This window comes from Mobula hypostoma, chromosome 24, assembly GCF_963921235.1.
Source record: "Mobula hypostoma chromosome 24, sMobHyp1.1, whole genome shotgun sequence".
NCBI classification, from domain to species: Eukaryota; Metazoa; Chordata; class Chondrichthyes; order Myliobatiformes; family Myliobatidae; genus Mobula; species Mobula hypostoma.
The window spans coordinates 49,477,061-49,496,778 of NC_086120.1; positions in this window are offsets into that span (position 1 = coordinate 49,477,061).

A 19,718-nucleotide genomic window follows, 5' to 3' on the forward strand; every position below is an offset into this window, starting at 1 on the left:
CCCCTTTTCCCAGCCATGATTCCCCTCTTATTGCTGCCTTCTCACTCTCAGTCTGACCCATATCAGAATCCAATTATCATCAGTCACATATGTCATGAGGTTTTTTTGAGATAACAGTACAGTGTAATACCTAAAAGTACTATGGTACTGTGCAAAAGTCTTAGGCTCCCTAGCTATGTATATGTGCTTAAGACTTTTGCACAGTACTTGTTACCATTTATAGTTTCTTTTTAAATTATTATGTATTACATTATACTGCTGCTGCAAAATAACAAATTTCACAATATGTGCCAATGATATTAAAGCTGATTCTGATTCTGATTCTGTCAAGAGACCTGAATTTGGAGCACAGAAATTGCAGGAAGGGTTTCGGACTGAAAATGGGTATAAACTTGTACAGGCCAAGGAGGCTTTGGAAATCTAAAATTCGAGCCGTAGCTGGATTAACATTCTGGGTCAGATGAGCTCTGGTTTACAGAAGCTGGCCAAGTATGTGTTGGTGTAATCACGTAAAAGATAAGAGGAACACTGCTGCCTTTGGCAATCTGTTCAGTCTGGTCACCGAATCACCACATGAGAAGTCACATCGCAGGTACAGTGCAGGGGATTCCATTCAGAGGAACGTTAAGAAAGTTAATTGAATGGTACCGCAACAGCAAACTCTCACTCAACGTCAGCAAAACCAAAAATTTGATTGACTACAGGCGGAACTTGGAGGTTCCTGAGCCAGTCCCCATTAGGGGATCAGAGCTGGAGAAGGTCAGCAACTTTACATTTGTTGGTGTTATCATTTCAAAGGATCTGTCCCGGGTCCAGCAAATGAGTGTCATTACAAAGAAGGCATGACAGTGCCTCTACTTGTTTAGAAGTTTGTGCAGATTTGCCTTGTCATCTAAAACTTTGACAAACTTCTGTAGATGCACATGGGAGAGTATCCTGACCGGTTGCATCACTGGCAGATCTAGAAACACCAATACCCATGAATGGAAAAACTAACAAAGAGTAGTGGATACAACCAAGCCCATCACAGGTAAAGCCTTCCCTACCACTGAGCACATCTACATGGACCACTGTCACAAGAAAGCAGTATCCAACATCGAGGACCCCCACCACCTAGGCCATGCTCTCTTCCCGCTGTCGCCATCAAGAAGCAGGTACAAGAGTCTCAGAACCCATACCACCAGGTTCAGGAATAGTTATTACTCCTCAACGATCAGGCTTCTGTACCAGTGTGGATAACTTCATTCGCCTCAGTGCTGAACTAACCACTGAACACAATCTATGGACTCTCAAGAATTGCACGAACTCAGTATTTATCTATTTTTTGTAGCCTGGGGAAAAGTACTCACTCAGGACAACAAATACTTTTTGGGTTTTCATTCCTTTATCTGTTTCAGATGTTTAAGTGCCAGAAGAGGGTCGCAAAACAAAACAAATGAATTTACAACCAGTCCTTGCCCTTACAATCTCGGTTTAACTTTTGATCCACACCTTGTATATGGACAGAATTGCGTATGTAGTATAAAAAAAATCAGAACTAATATGGTACTAATACGGTAGTGGCAATCCTGAAGGAACACAATACAAACAACGTTTGAATCCCACCCACCCTGCATCTTATACATAACAGTGAAAAATGTAAGCAAATACATCTCATCTAAGGAGTACACACGTGCTGAACTTCCGAACAGAGACTAAACATTCACGTTACGCGGTTACATGCACAATCTGTCCTGATACAATAAAGTTAGACAAAAGGTGCACTTTGGTACAACTTTTACAAGATATTGCCTGGTAGTTAAATTACAGGAAGACTGACCTACTTGATTGTGAGGAACTTTGCATAAGCCATGCGATCTAGCGTCGATGCCTCTACTCGTGAAAATCTAAAGCATCCACATGTAAAACATATCAAATTACCGATACTCTCAATTCGCCAACAAGCATAAATGAATTCACATGGATATCATCGATTAATGCTCACCTTTCCTCACCATGCCTAGTCTCAGGGAGGAACTCAATTCCAACGCCCCACCAGCGTCTTCAGCAGAAACAAAATGGTCTCCCCACTATCCCGCGCATGTGTAATGACATCATCATTTCCCTTAAAGGCACAGACAACTATTCTAGCATTAGCCGGATGGATGCCTAAGTACACTTTTAACGATACTGAATAAGATCCGCAGTCACCGGGTTACATATTTATTTATTTTTATTATGATTATTTGTGTTTTTTGTCTTCTTTTGCATATTGGTTGTTTGTCCATCTTTGCTAATTTAGGTTTTCACTGACTCTATTGTCTTACTTTGTTTTATTGTGAATGCCTACAATAAAAAATCTCAGGATACCATATATGACATACACACATGTACTTTAATAATATATTTACTTTGAACTTTAATGAATGTGATATATATATATTTCTCATTCCAATACAAATCACTCATCAAAATAGTTATTACTTTAGTATTAATGTTATTCAGGGTTAATTGCACTCTTAGATTAAACCACTCCTCTCCCCAAGAGGCAAATGCAAATAAAAATTGAATCACTTTGAGCTAGTTTATAGCATAGCAAACTTTTGGTAATTCTGATATTTTAGTACTGCTCACACCCTGGGAGATAATGATCAAAATCTAAACTTGGTACAAATCATAAACCCCAGTTTATAAATATGAGCATTATAATTTGGACAAGCGGTTCACATTGTCTAAGATATGTTACTTCATGCAAATTCTAACCTCCTTCAGGATTCTAAGCTAATTAATATTTGGTACAGTAATGCATTGTATACATAACTAAAGTGAGACAGGTTCAAACTTGTAAGTCATATTTCCAAGTACTCACAGTAACAATGATAAACCACTTTTGTTTCTCTCTTGCTAGGCAAAATAAATTTCTGCTGTTCTATTTTCTCAAAGTTGATTAGATATGCAGTTTTGGCTGTTACTGAGCCACAGGAAGGAAGAGACCTTCACATTTGACATAATGCTGACTTAATTTACCCATCCCAGTTTTCTGCATTACAGTTATTACTCATACTCGTCAAGATCCCAGCAAGATGTCATGCAAGACTAAGCCCTCCACTGCTATCGTCAAAACTCAGTTCTTTTCAATTTTATGACTGAGGCCCAAGATCCTGAACTCCCACTGGTTGTGATCCATCATATACAAATTCACTGTGTTTAGTTAGATCAGCCAATTGAACCAATTTTGACTCCTTTTGACTCAGAACTGAATCCTGAAAATCAGCTGATCTATTAAATTAGATATACAATTCTACATGCATAACTTGGAACCTGCCTTCACGACCATCCATCTGACAATTAGTTCAAAGTCATTACCCTTGTTCAGTAACCTCCTGAAGACATCACTTTCCCTTTGCATCTTAGATTACTAATCAAATATTTCTTCTCTCAGCTTACAATATTTTGTGCTATTATTGCTAATTGCCTTTCTCCACCATTCTAAAACTCCTTTCCAAATTACCCTTACATCTTGTCCTCAAATTTATACCTCTTGGATATCTAGTCCAATCCTCACAACTATCCTATCTAAAAACTCTTGCTTAATGTCTGGTCTTTTTTTAATCCAAAGGGTCAGTTTTTTATTATAAGAGTTGCCACATTGATGCATCATACTGTTCTGACATAGTGCTAAGGAAGTCATGGGATAGGGGGTTAATAATGGAAAGTGACAGAGGTAGAAGGTTAGTTATGATCTTATTGAATGGAGGAGTAGGTGCAAGGGTCCAATCCTGCTACCATTTTTGGCTTCATACTGTCAGTTCTGGGAGCCCAGGTTCGATCATGATCTTGTGTTTTGCATGTTTACTCTTTGATCAAGTAGCTTTCCTCTGGGTACTCAGGGATCTTCTGACATTTCAAAGACAAGCGGTAGATTAAATGTGCATTGTACATTGCCCCTAGTGTAGGTTAGTGTCAGAAAGAGATAGTAAAAAGAAAGTTAATGAGTGTCTGTTACAGGGATAAACAGAACTAGGTCCCCCTCTAAAAGCTAGCATATAACTTTGGACTAATTGCCCTCCTAAACATAAGAAATTCCCTCACTGCTGGAAACTAGTCCTAGATTGGAGGAAAGTATGGGGGGGGGTGGGGAGAGTGGATGTCAGAGGAGGGTTTTTTACACACAGGCTGGTGTGTGCACAGAATGTCCTGCTGGGGTAGTGATATAGGTAGAACCATTAGGAGCTTTTAAGAAACTCTTAAATAGGTACATGGATGATAGAAAAATGAAGGGCTATGGAGGATGGAAGGGTTAGATTGATCTTAGAGTAGGTAAAAAGGTTAGCACAACATCATGGGCCAAAGGGTCTGTAGAATGCTGCAGTTTCCGTGTTCTAGTATCAAATTGGCAAGATAGAATCCATGACGAAAATGTGATTGCTGTAATATCTCAGAACAGTAATAAATTTGTCAGGCAATAAATTCCTAATAATAAAAATAATTACAAAAATTAATAAGAAGAAAATTAACCGCATAAATATACCTTTAATTTTTGTTAACTGAAGGCAGTCAACCTTAAATTCTCTTTCCCTATTTTTAGAATAAGAGATCATGTTTTGTGCCTTAGTTATTCTATGTAAAATTACTTTTTTTCAGTTTCAGTTAGTATCCACCTGTGCTTCCAGGCTTAAAGTAAGGTGTGTTATGAGACACCCTATGACTGAGTGACATGACATCACACCACATCAGTATAAAGGTCTTAAATATAAGGAAACCTAAGTTTCCTGAGGTAGTCCCAATCTACTTGGCATTCAGATAGATTCTTAAAGTATAATGTGTTCCAGAGCATTTTGCACAAAGGCATTGTTATGGAATATTTTAATAATTTGGCTATATACTACAGGTAAGAAAGAATTGTACCATGATTACTGCTTATATTTTAAATTTTCTTATTAACACCAATAACTGTTGTATTTCACTTTTGTAATTGGGTTTTGTGGCACTTATGTGAATGCTTTTATTTCTGAACAATAGAAATTAAGTTATGATGAAGAAAATGTTTTCCAAATGCAAGGTAACTTAAGTATTGTAACTTGTGTTAATTGCAAAGATCAATACATGTTCTCATTGAAGATTATAATTGTGAAAAATGATTCTATCAAAATTAAGGTATAATGCAAATTGATGATGTATAGGTTAAAATGAATTGTTTGAAATCTCACTTCAAAAACATTGAAACTATTGGTATTTGTACAAAATGTATTTAAACAGCTACTGCATATTTCATTGTTTTGTGTGGTATCCCAAAACTGCAGTTTTCGTGATCGCCTTTAAGATAATGGCTATAGTAGAACATATTGGAAGGTATACTGTATCTAGAAATTATACTGTAGCCAGGTTTGACATGAAGGTCAGTTGACGTGATAATCTGGGAAGTCAGCTACTCTTCATGTTCTCTGAGTTTTCCCCCACCCCCCCCCCACAGATCAGGGTCACGTGAAGTCATGGGAGCAGGTGATGGGTGGTCGCATGTCACAAGTTTTGGTTATTGGCCCACTGACGCCAGGCAGACAATCTCTGAAGTGTATTGATAAAGGCTGGGGTCACTCGTCTTGTAAAGACACTGTCCAGAAAAAGACAATGGTAAATGACTTCTGTAGAAAAATTTGCCAAGAACAGTCATGGTCATGGAAAGTCCATGATCACTCAAGTCATACGACAGCACATAACAAACGAGCGAAAGATTGAAAAGGTGATCATGGATCAAAGACAAAGGCACCTGCTGGGCTCATTTAAGAAACTCATAGACAGACAGATGGATGGAAAGGAAATGGAGAGCTGTGGGCAAGGAAATGGTTAGATCTATCTTGGAATAGGTTAAAAGGTGAGTACAACATTTTAGGCTGAAGGACCAAGTCTGTGCTGTAGTGTTCTATGTTCTAAAATGTCTAATACTAGAGGCCAATGCATTTAAGGTGAAAGGGGGTAAGTTCAAAGGAGATTTTAGGGGCAACTTTTTAGCACAGATGGTGGATGCCTGGAATTCTCTGCCAGGGGTAGTGATTGAGGCAAATATGATGAAGTTGTTTGAGAATCTGATAGACAGGCACAAGCATGTGCAGGCAGAAGGGATTCATGTAATCAGGCATCATTAGCCTCACGAGTTCAGCACAACATAATAGACTATAATAGACAACATAATGGCTTCTTCCTGTGCTGTACAGAGGGCATTATCATACACCTGGCTGGATTAAATTCTCCACGCTATTACTCTGCCCAACTTTCCAACTGATCTGCAGTATATCCAGCTGTATCCTTATGCATCCTCTTCTGTCGTCTTCTACTCCACCAATTTTAGTATCATTGGCAGATTTACTCATCAACCTCCATACATTCTAATCCTGTTTATCATACCTGTGACAAATAACAATTCTCCTGGCACTGATCCCTGCACTACACCACTCCTCCAGAGGAACACACCTCTGCTTCCTATTGCCAAGCCAATTGTGACCACCGTTTGGATCCCATGTGCCCTGACCATTTGGACCAGCCTACCATGTGGGGCTTTGTCAAATGCCTTGCTAAAGTCCATGTAAATTATGCCTACCACACTATCTTCAATGTTTTAGTTACCTCCTCAAAACGACCAATAAAGTTTGTGAGACATAGTCTCTCCTGCTCAAAACCATGCCGATTTCTCTCACTGAGTGCAAATCCTGTCTCTTTGAATTTCTTCTAATCATTTCCCCGCAATGGATTCAAGACTCACTGGCTTGCAATTTCCTGACTTTTCCTGACAGCCCTTCTCGAATTCATGATCATCATTACATGCCGTGTTGTATGATATGGGTAATCTTGACCACAATTGCCTTGGCAAATTTTCTACAGAAGTAGTTTGCCATTACCTTCTTATGGGCAGTGTTGTTCCAAGACGGGTGACCCCAGCCATTATCTACACTCTTCAGAGATTGTCTGCTTGGTGTCAGTGGTTGCATAACCAGGACTTGTGATATGCACTAGTTGCTCATTCAACTAACCACTACCTGCTCCTATGGCTTCACATGACCCTGATCAGTGGGTGGGGGGGATGCTAAGCAGGTGTTACACCTTGCCCAAAGGTGATCTGCAGGCTTAATAGACAATAGACAGTAGGTGTAGGAGTAGGCCATTCGGCTCTTTGAGCCAGCACCGCCATTCACTGTGATCATGGCTGATCATCCACAATCAGTATCCAGTTCCTGCCTTATCCCCATAACCTTCGATTCCGCTATCTTTAAGAGCTCTATCCATCTCTTTCTTGAAAGCATCCAGAGACTTGGCCTCCACAGCCTTCTGGGGCAGAGCATTCCATATATCCACCACACTCTGGGTGAAAAAGTTTTTACTCAACTCCGTTCTAAATGGCCTACCCCTTATTCTTAAACTGTGGCCTCTGGTTCTGGACTCACCCATCAGCGGGAACATACTTCCTGCCTCCAGCGTGTCCAATCCCATAATAATCTTATATGTTTCAATAAGATCCTCTCTCAGCCTTCTAAATTCCAGAGTATACAAGCCCAGTCGCTCCAATCTTTCGACATATGACAGTCCCGCCATCCCAGGAATTAACCATGTGAACCAACGCTGCACTCCCTCAATAGCAAGAATGTCCTTCCTCAAATTTGGAGACCAAAACTGCACACAGTACTCCAGGTGTGGTCTCACCAGGGCCCTGTACAGCTGCAGAAGGACCTCTTTGCTCTTATACTCAATTCCTCTTGTTATGAAGGCCAGCATGCCATTAGCTTTCTTCACAGCCTGCTGTACTTGCATGCTTGCTTTCAGTGACTGATGTACAAGAACACCTAGATCTTGTTGTACTTCTTCTTTTCCTAACTTGACTCCATTTAGATAATAATCTGCCTTCCTGTTCTTACCACCAAAGTGGATAACCTCACATTTATCCACATTAAACTGCATCTGCCATGCATCTGCCCACTCACCAAGCCTGTCCAAGTCACCCTGCATTCTTATAACATCCTCCTCACATTTCACACTGCCACCCAGCTTTGTGTCATCGGCAATTTTGCTAATGTTACTTTGGTAAAGATGTATCTCCAATTCACCACCCCCTTTTTGAATTAGGGAAGACTATTAAGTGTTCTTAATATTAACTGTTAAGTGTCCTAGCAATCTCCTCCCTTGCTTCCCATAACCTTCTGGGATGTGCAGGTCCAGAGGATTTATCCATTTTAATGTGTGCCTATTCGAACAGTCCCTCCATCCTAACACTGACATGTCCCACTGGCTCCTGCAAAGCACCACTATTTACCATTTTCCAGTCTGAAAGATAACTATTTACCACCACAACCTGTTTTGTGCCTTTAAATTCATTTCCCAATTCCCATTCATGCTGACAGCAATGTTATAGATCTCAGTTTTGCAAGCCAGTATACGTAAGACTTAATTTCCTTCAAAAAATGTCAGTCCTGATGAAGTGTTTCAAACAAAGCATCGACAATTCCATTCCTCGCACAGATGCTGCTCGACCTGCCAAGTAGTCTAGCAGATGATTTGCTACTCCAGGTTCTACCATCTGCCGTCTCTTGTTTTGACATCTTCAGAATATTGATCATCTATTTCCCAATTACCTCTAAAAATCTATGCTAGCTAACATTAATTAATTCAAGTTCCAGAAAGTGGATTTATTTTCTGAGTGTTTCCATCATTTTCTGTTTTTGTTCAGGTCTTCAGCATTCTCTCATAGAAACACAGAAACATAGAAAATAGGTGCAGGAATTAGGCCAGGTGTTGAGGGGAATGGCCACAGGGGTACTCAGCAGTGGCTCCTTAAACACTTTCCCCTTCCTGACTGTCACCCAGTTTTCTCTGTCCTGCACCTAGCTCTCTATATGTCCTTTCTATCACCCCTTCAGCCTCCCAAATGATCTGGAGTTCATTCCGTTCCAGCTCCAACTCCTGAATGCGGACTCTTAGAAACTGCAGCTGGATGCTCTTCTCGCAGTTGTAGTTGTCAGGGACATGGGGGAGTCTTGCTGTCTTTCCACATCCTGCAAGAGGAGCAAACAACTATCCTGCCTGGCCTAGTTGAGCAGATATAAAGAAGGGGAGGAGGAAAAAAAAACTTAGCTCAGATGACACCTGTCGCGCCAATGTTTGCTGTTCTTGCCCCTGCTCTCCTTTAATTTGCTCTTGCTAATCACTCCCAAACATGGATTGCTTGCTAGTCAAAGCTCTATTATGCTGCAGTGACCCACTGCTCCGTTTTCTATGCCTGAGTGAAATCCTCCCCTGTCAAAACTTCCAGTGTCCAGATTGGTTGCTGGTCAAATATCTATTTAAAATGGAGGTTGATTAGTTCTTGACTAGTAAGGGTATCAATGGTTACGGGGTGAAGGCAGGAGAATGGGGTTGAGAAGATAATGGATCAGCTTATAGAATGGTGGAGCAGACTTGATGGGCTGAATGGCCCAATTCTCTCCTATGTAATTTGGTCTTATAATGAGCTAATAGTCATGAGTTCATGGACTATTCAGGAATCTGAAGGAGGAGGGAAAGAAGGAGTTCTTTAAAGTTGAGTGTGGATCTTTAGGCTCCTGGCAACGCACACAAATGGCTGGAGGAACTCAGCAGGCCAGGCAGCAACTGGGAAAAGAGTACAGTTGATATTTCGGGCCAAAACCCTTCAGCAGCCTTCTGTACCACTTCCCCGACAGTAATAAAAATGTAGTGAGTAATTTAAGTCTGGTTTCTGCTTAAAAGCACATCCTCGCCACCTCAGTGAGCATTTCATTTCTAATTTGTTCAGGGACAATTATTCCTTTGGATTTATGAATAGCAATAGAAATAGGAATGAAATATTTTGGGTCCTTTCACCTTCAAGAAAAGTGAAGTCTACAGCTTATACTGAATCCACTGGATTACAATTTCATTTTAGCTCTTCTTTGTCATATTCATGTGGCATATTTTTCTAATGATAGTTGAGATTTATTTTATTGAAATTAATATTCTTGCTATTTTTTTCTCTAATTGGCCAGAATGAAAGTGTCAGAATATTTTTGGGAAATGTTATTGTGGGTCATTTGAGTAAATATATAAAATATGGCTAATATAAGAGAGAATAATTTAAGGTAATTGAAGTATGGGGAGATGTCAAAGGTAGGTTTTTTACAGAGAGTGGTGGGTGCATTGAATGCACTGCCAGTGGAAGTGGCGGAGGCAGATACAATAGGTATGTTAAAGAATCTCTTAGGTGGACACATGGAGGATAGACAAATGGACGGCTCTGTGGGAGGGAAGGGTGAGATTGATATTCGAATAGGTTAAAAGGCCAGCACAACATCATGTGCCAAGGAGCCAGTATTTAGTCATGCACTTAACAACTTCCAAAGGCATAACAGACAGGAGTTCCTCTAGAAACTACATTTTTCTGCCTGAGACTGCAAAGGGACACCGAAACTGGCGTAGATGATGCATTCTCTACAGCCCCTCTATCCTTTAAAGAGTCTCATAAAGCAGGAAAGCAGCCTGCTGTTCAGTCCACCATCTCTACATTGACCAGTAACAATTCTTCTTCCAGTACTTAGTCCCTAGTCTTCTATGTCTTGGTGATCAAATGCCCAACTAGACACTTCTTAAATGTGGTCAGCGACTCTGCTTCCACTACTCAATTGGACTAGACCAGATTCTTTATGAGTCATGATGAAGGGACTCATCCTGAAATGTCCACTCTTTATTTTCCTCCATGGATACTGCCTGACCTGCTGAGTTCCTCCAGTATTGTTTGTGTGTGTTGCTCAAGATTTCCAACATCTTGTGTTTAGGAGTTTGGATATTATATTGCACTCATGTAAGCTGTTGGTGAGTCCACGCATAAAGTATAGGGTACAACTGAATATCAGTTTTTCACTTTGATTCTTAAACAAAAGCAATCTCTCAGCCTCTGGATTGAAAATTTTGGCCTCTTTGAGGAGACAATTTAACACAATTTATGATGAAGTACAGCATTATATTCTAATTTTAACTGTGTGCCTGGTAGTTTTGGATTTACATACGGAAATAGTGACTTAATGAACTGGATTCTGAATTGCAGTAATTACAAAACTACCAGCATTCTCTATTGTTACCCGATTGAAATGACAACTATGGAATTCTTCAGACATGTCTTACAACAACAAAGACATCTCACCAAAATATCAGCGCTGTTTTACAATCTATTCAACTTAATCCAGATAAATAAAACAAGAGACAAGAATTTCAGGCATTTAGCTCCTATTGTTAGCGAAAAATCTGTGTAAAAGTTAGATTTTCATGCAAGGCAGATCAGTGAGGCTTTAATGGAAAGTATCCGTTAGTCTTGCAAGACCACGGATCTGCACCTGGAAAGTCTTCCCTCTCCAGGGTGCAGGCCTGGGCAAGGTTGTATGGAAGACCAGCAGTTGCAAGTCTCCCCTCTCCACGACACCAATGTTGTCCAAGGGAAGGGCAAGGGCCGATACAGCTTGGCCCCAGTGTCGTTGCAGAGCACTGTGTGGTTAAGTGCCTTGCTCAAGGACACAACACGCTGCCTCAGCTGGGGCTTGAACTCACGACCTTCAGGTCGCTTGTTGAATACCTTAACCACTTGGCCACGGGCGGGCTACCTATTAAATCTCATGGTCCAACAAACATTTTAGCACGTTGCAACTCCCTCAGACAATGATATTTCAAAATAAATATTAAAACAATAGAAATAATTTATCTTTTTAAAAAGAAGTTTGATGTTTTATTTTCTATCCTGATATTTATTTAGTGCAGCATGAGGTAATTCAAGTTCAAAGTTCAAAAGTTCAGAATACATTTATTATCAAGGTACATCTATGTCACCATATACAATCATGGGATTCATTTTCCTGTGGACATACTCAATGAATCCAATAATCATGATAGAATCAATGCAAGACCACACTAACAGGGTAGACAACTAGTGTGCAAAAGACAAAAACTGCAAATACAAAAAGAAAGGGAAAATAATAATAACAATATTAAATGAACAATAAATATTGAGAACATAAGATGAATAATCCTTGAAGTGAGTCCATAGGTTATGGGAACTGTTCAGTGATGGGGCAAGTGAAGTTGAGTGAAGTTATCCCCTCTGGTTCAAGAGCCTGATGTCTGAGGGTAATAACTACTCTTCACCTTGGTGGTGTGGGACCAGTGGCTCCTGTACATTTTTCCTGATGACAACAGCAAGAAGAGACCATGATCTGGATGGTGGGGATCCCTGATAATGGATGTCGCTTTCCTGCAAAATTGCTCCGCGTAGATGTGCTTGATAGTGGGGAGGGCTTAACCCATGATGGATTGGGCTGGATCCACTACTTTTTGCAGGATTTTCCATTCAAAGGCATTGGTATGTCCATGCCAGACTGTGATGCAGCCAGGCAATATACTGTCCACTACACATCTATAGAAGTTCTGCATGATCCTGGTTTGCTTTTCAGTACTTTTCAATGTGATTGGTTGCTCAACCAGTTTCATATTGATTTTGATAGGTGTCACAGGTCCCTGACATCTGACTACAAAGGAGTTCTTCTTAAAAAAATCTCTATCAGCTGCTCAGGGTTTGTTATTCCTGGGCTTTGTTACTGAGATCCTTATTGATCATTGTTGAGCATAGATATTACAACTAGTAGGCCAATCAGCTCATCGAGTCTGCACCACCATCCCATCATGGCTGATCCCGGAACCCACTCAACCCCATACACCTGCCTTCTCACCATATCCTTTGATGACCTGATCAATCAGGAAACTATTAACTTCTGCCTTAAGTATACCCATGAACTTGGCCTCCACTATAGTCTGTGGCAGAGCATTCCATAGATTCACTGGCTAAGAAACTTCCTCTGGCTAAAAAAAACTCTCTGGCTTTTATCTCCATTCTAAAAGATCACTCCTGAATTATGAGGCTGTGTCCTCTAGTTCTGGATACCACCACCAGAGCACCCATCGTCTCCATATCGAACCTATCCCGTCCTTTCAACATTCAGTAGGTTTCAATAAAATACCCCCACATTCTTCTGAATTCCAGTGAGCTCAGGCCCAAAGATGCAAAATAACCCTCATATGTTAACCCCTTCATTCCCAGAATCATCCTCATGAACCTCCTCTGGACTATCTCCAAAAAACAGCACATAATTTCTGAGATATGGGGCCAAAAACTGTTAACAATACTCCAAGTGCGGCCTGATTAGTGTCTTTTAAAAGCCTCAGCATTTATTTGTAAATTAACCTTCTGGTAGTCTTGCACAAGGATTCCTAAGTCCTTCTGCACCTCAAGCTTTCTCCATATTTAGATAATAGTCCACACTATTGTTCCTTTTACCAAAATGCATTATCATACATTTCCCAACACTGTATCCCATTTGCCACCACTTTGCCAATTTTTACAATTTGCATAAATCCTGATGCAGTCGCATTGCGCTCAGCACTACCTACCCCTCCACCCATCTTTGTATAATCCGCTACTTTGCCACAAGCCATCAATTCCATATCCAAATCATTGACAAACACTGTGAAACGTTGTGGTCCCAATATTCTCCCCTGAGGAACATCACTGGTTACTGGCAGCCAATCAGAAAAGGCCCCCTTTATTCCCACTCGCTGCCTTCTGCCTGTCAGCCATTCTTCTATCCATGCTAGTATCTTTCCTGTAACATCATAGGATTTTATCTTGTTAAGCAATGCCATGTGTGGCACCTTATCAAAGCCTTCTGAAAATCCAAGTCAATGACATCCACTGCCTCTCCTTTCTCTACCCCGGTGGTTACTTCCTCAAAGAACTCTTAACAGATTTGTCAGGCAAAGTTTTCCTTTACAGAAACTATGCTAACTTTGTTTTATTTATCATTAGTCTCCCAGTGCCACAAAACTTCATCCTTAATCATAGACTCCAACATTTTCCCAACCACTAAGGTTAGGCTAACTGGCCTATAATTTCCTTTCTTTTGCCTTCCTCCCTTCTTAAAGAGTGGATGACGCATGCAATCTTCCAGTCCTCTGGGACAATACCAGAATCAAGTGATTCTTGAAAGATCATGACCAATCCATTTGTTATCTCTTCAGCAATCTCTCTCAGGACTCTGGGATGTAGTCCTTCTGATCCAAGTAACTTATTCAGCTTTAGACCCTTGGGTTTGCCTAGCACTTCTACCCTTGTAATAGCAATGGCCCTCACTCCTGCTCTCTGACCCTCATGGACCTCAGGCACACTGCTAGTGTCTTCCACAGTGAAGACTAATGCAAAGTACTCATTAGGTTCATCTGCCATTTCATTCTCTCCCATTACTACCTCACCAGCATCATTTTCCAGTGGTCCAATATCAACTCTCACTTCCCTTTTACTCTTGACACAAGGATTCCCAAGAAGTCAATGTGCAGACTATTTTCTAAAGGGAGAGAAAATCCAAAAATCTGAGTGGCATAGGGTCTTGGGAGTCCTTATGCGAACAACCCTAAAGGTTAACTGGCAGGTTGAGTCAGTGGTGAGGAAAGCAAATACAATGTTAGCATTCATTTCAAGATGTTTAGAATATAAGAGCAAGGATGTGATGCTGAGGCTTTACAAGATACTGGTAAGGCCTCACTTTGAGTATTGTGAACAGTTTTGAGCTCCTCATCTAAGAAAAGATGTGCTGGCACTGGAGAGAGTTCAGAGGGAGTTTTTAAAGATGATTCCAGGAATGAAAGGGCTATCATACAAGGAATGTTTGATAGCTCTGGGTCTGTACTCACTAGAATTTAGAAGGATGAGCGAGGATCTCATTTAAACCTTTCGAACATTGAAAGGCCTAGACAGAGTAGACATGGAAAGGATGTTTCCCATTGTGGGGGGAGTCTAGGACAAGATGGTAGAACCTCAGGATAGAGGGTCGTCCATTTAAAACAGAGATGCAAAGAAACTTCTTTAGCTAGAGCATGGTGAATTTGTGGAATTTGTTATCACTGGCAGAGATTGATAGGTCTTTGATTGGATACAGCATCAAAACTTATGGGGAGAATACTGGGGAATAGGGCTCAGGGCAGGAAAGAAAGGATCAGCCATGATAGAGATGCAGAGCAGACTCTATGGGCCAAAGGCCTAATTCTGCTCCAATGTTTTACAGTCTTATACCCCTCTCATCCATGTACCTATTCAAATTTCTCCTAAATGTTGAAATTGAACCTGTATCCATCACTTGTGCTGGTGGCTTGTTCCACACTTGCAACTTCCTCTGAGTGAAGAATATTCCCCTCAAGCTCCTCTTAAGCATTTCACATTTCACCCTTGACCCATGACCTCTAGTTGTAGTCTTACGGTGCCTCAGTGGAAAACTCTGCTTGCATTTACCCTGTCTATACCCCTCATAATTTTATATAGGTAGGTTTTGAACATTCTGTCAATAACATAAAATTTGGATTGCTAAAGAGATGGGAGAATACTGCTAGTACTTGCCCTGAGGAGTACTAGCAGTATTCTCCCATCTCTTTAGCAATCCAAATTTTATGTTATTGACAGAATGTTCAAAACCTACCTATATAAAATTATAGGTAGGTTTGTCTGTCTTCAGGCAGAATATTTGTCAGTTACGCCGATTACGCTCATTCTTGACTGAATGGGAACACAAACAGAACAAATTAGTGTGGAAATAAATATCTACAGTATATAGCTACACCAGTGGAGTTAATTCTATACAAAAACATATTTAGAGATCTATAGATAGATAACTGCAGTATTAAGGCAGAGTTTCCAGGAAAAGTTTACAAAATTTTAGAAGCTGTGCCAAGCCTAAAGTAACTATAGATAGCAAAATGCCAAACCATATCTCTATTCAGGCAGTGTATCTTTGATGGTCACAGATTTACCTTGCAGGCTTTCTTGGATACTTCTGAAATCAAGCACTGGCATTGTCAATGGTGAGTGGACAGAAGCAGAAAGAAAAAGACTCTTTGATCTGAGAGCAAGACTTTCAACTTCACACTTAATCGGTGTGAACGGTTGATTGCGAGCTCTGTAAAATAATTAATGGTGTGATACTCAAAGAAGCTGGAGATTTTAGCGGACAGGCGGCACCAGTGGTGGGAAACGGACAGTTGATGTTTTGAGTCAAAGCGCTTCATCAGGGCAAGAAAGAATGAGGGTAGAAAGTTGGGAAGGAGGTGGGCAAGAGCTGGTGGGTGTCGGTGGATCAGGGTGAGAAGAGAGGTTGATAGGCAGTTAGGCATTTAAGGGGGGAGGGATAGTGGGAATAATGCAAGGAGCTGAGAGGTGATGGAGGGAGCAACAAAAGGCTGAGCTTTTTCTTCACCAGTAACCTACACTCCCATTGGAGCGCCGACCATTGATCATCTCCCATCTATATTGTCTTCTTGTCCCCATCATATAATTTTGACCTTGATGTCTCTCCTTCATGTGTTCTTTGGTCACCTCTTTTTCCTTTTTCCTTGGGGATTCCATTTTTACTGCCTATCTGGTGATGTTGTTGGTTGGTTTCTTCAAGGTTTGGCCAAACGACCTCCATTTCTGTTTGGTATTCGTATCTCTATGGATTCCTGGTTGGTGTTTTCCCATAGTATCTGGTTAGTTACTTTGTCAGTCCATCTAATGTTTAGGGTCCTTCTCAGGCACTGGTTGATGAAAGCCTACCATTTTTGTAGTGTCTTCTTTATTGTCCTACAGGTTTCAGAGCCCTATAGGAGCAGTGTTTTAACATATGAGTTGAAAATTCTGATTTTGGTTTTCTTTACTCTGGCCTTCTTAATCCTGACCTTGGCATCCTCATCCATTCCAGCATACATAACCTCCGACAGGCTTGCTTGTCAGCTGTGCCTAGCCATTAGAAGTAACTCATCCAGTCAAACAAGAGGGTAGAGTCAGGGAAAGCAGCTGGCCCAGAGAGTGTATCATCAGAGTTGTTGAAGGCAGACTCCAGACTTTTGGCAGATGTCCTACACACTTTGTTCTGCCGCATCTGGGACAAAGAAAAGGTGCCACAAGTGTGGAAAGCAAGTCACATAATCAAACTTCCAAAGAAAGGTGTCCTATGAGACTAAAAACTTCTGAGATATATCCTAATGTCTGTGTTTGGGAAGGTGTAAACAGAATTATTCTGCAATACCTTCAACAAGCTGATGACACAAAATAAAGAGACCAACAAACAGGCTTTAGGAAAGGTCGCTCCTGCACGGACCGGATAGTTACCTTAAAGGTAACCTTAGAACAGTCAGTCAAATGGAATACTCCTCTCTACATCAACTTCATCAACTATGAGAAAGTTTTTGATAGCTTAGACAGAAACACTCCATGGAAACTTATGAAACATTATAGAATTTGATCAACATTTAAGAGAAGTTCAGATAAGTATAGCGAGGTCTGTGGTCCGGCTGTGGATCATCGTGACTCATCAAAATAACAGTTTGGCAGGGACTAGATGGGCTGAAGGGCTGTTTAGTACTGTAGTGCTCTATGACTCTGTGACTCTTATGACTGGAGGGGATAGTGGACCATAGAGTAAAGTGGATGAGGTGTGGAAGGGAATCGGTAGGATAGAGAGAGCCCCTTTCTCCTCACAGCATCTCTTTGTTTGCTCAGAATCAGAATCAGTCTTAATATCACTGGCATACGTTGTAAAATTTATTCACTTTATGTCAGCAGTACAATGAAATCCATGATAAATAAACAGAGAGGAAAACTGAATTATATTAAGTATATATCTCTGTTTATGAAATAGTTGAGTTAAAATAAGTAATGCAAAAACCAGAAATAAAAAATGTAGTGAGGTAGTGTTCATGAGTTCAATCTCCATTGAGAAATCAGATGGCAGAGGGGAAGAAGCTGTTCCTGAGCTGGTGAATGTGTGCCTTCAGGCTTCTGTACCTTCTCGGTGGTAACAATGCGAAGAGGGCTCGATCTGGGTGGTGGGGATCCTTAATGATGGACACTTCTCCTTGAAGATGTCTTGGACACTACGCACTAAGGAGGCTAGTTCCTATGAGGGGACTGACTAATCGTACAAGCTTCTGCAAATTACTTCGATCTTACGCAGTAGTCACACCCCTCCCCCATACTAGACGGTGATGCAGCTAGTCAGAATCCTCTCCGTGGTACATTTGTAAAAGTTTTTGAATATTTTAGTTGACAAACCAAATCTACTCAAACTCCTAACGAAAGAGAGTGGTTGTCTTGCTTTCTTTATAGCTGCATCAGCATGTTGCATCCAGGTTAGGTTCTCGAAGATATTGACATACAGGAATTTGAATTGCCCACTCTCTCCACTTCTGATCCCTCTATGTGGATTGGTAGGCACACACAGGTTTTAATGAAGTTGGTGACAACTATGGCATACTCGTCCAGACTCAAAGGGGACTCCCTGAAAATAGTCCAGTCCACCCATTCAAAGCAGTCCTGTAAGTGCTCCGTGCCTCCCTACTCCATCCCTTCCTGTATCTGCCTGTACTCAGGGAATAGAAGTACAGCCAGGTGATCAGATTTACCAAAGTGGTGGACATGGAATAGCATGGTAGGCACTCTTGACCTTAGTGTAAGAGTGGTCCGGTATGTTATTTCCTTTGGTGCTACAGGTGATTTGTTGATAGTAATTATTTAGTGACTTTATCAAGCTGGCCTGGGAAGGCATCAGGATGTGCTGTTTCATGCTGTTTCATGCATGTTGATTACATCAGTCAGTTTGTCAAGAGTCTGTCTGACATTAGCCTGAGGTAGAATGTACACCACTATCAATATGATCACTGAAATCTCCCGCAGCCGGTAAAAGAGCCGGCACTCAAATGCGAGGCATTCCAGATCTGGTGAGCGATACTGGGATGATGTCACTGAGACATTAGTACACCATGAGGAGTTGATCATGAATCATACACCTCCACCTCTGCTCGTGAGGGACCCGACAGTCCTATATTGATGGTGTATTGTGAACCTCTCTATTCGAATTGCTGCATCTAACACGAAAGGGGTTAGCTAAGGTTCCATGAAGCAAAGGACGCAAGTGGTCCTGGTGTCCATCTGATACAGCACCCTAGCTCTAAGATTGTCAGTTTTATTTATCAGAGACTGTACGTTTGACAGCAAGATAGTTGGTATTGGGAGCCGAAAACTTTGTTTTTTTTTTAATCACACCGTCATCCCAGCAGGTCGACCTGTTTTCACCAATGGCTTCTTAAAGTGACAGTGCACCAGCCACAGTCTGGTTGATTTCTATTGGTTTTAAGCAGTGATAGGTCATTAAATTGCATTAAAATTAAGGTGTAAACTCTTCTACAGAGTGCAGATGTTGGAATCTTGAAAAGCACAATGAGTGCCAGTTAGATTTTAACCTTGGTTGTTCCAAGTCTTCACAGAGAACGTAGAAGAGTACAGCACTGGACAGGCCATTCGGCTCAAAATGTTTTGATGTTTGGTTTCGGATAATTGAACCTGTACACAGCAGCAAAGCTACAATATAAGGTTTGACCCAGTAAAGACAGGATACCACAGGTCTGGGAATATTGTAAAGAAAGAAAGAAAGAGACTAACCTCAGGCTTCTCCCATTTGAAACATATAAAACCTATATTTTCAAGAACATAAAGATTCATGCTCTTCCTCTGTATAAAATAAACATCAATTTTGTTTCAACAGTTTCCTCAGAACTAGCATCAGAGGAAAAGGAAGCATCATCCAAAATAACTTCAAATTTGAAGGAAATCAAAACAAATCTCCAAAAAAAGGATGTTGTCA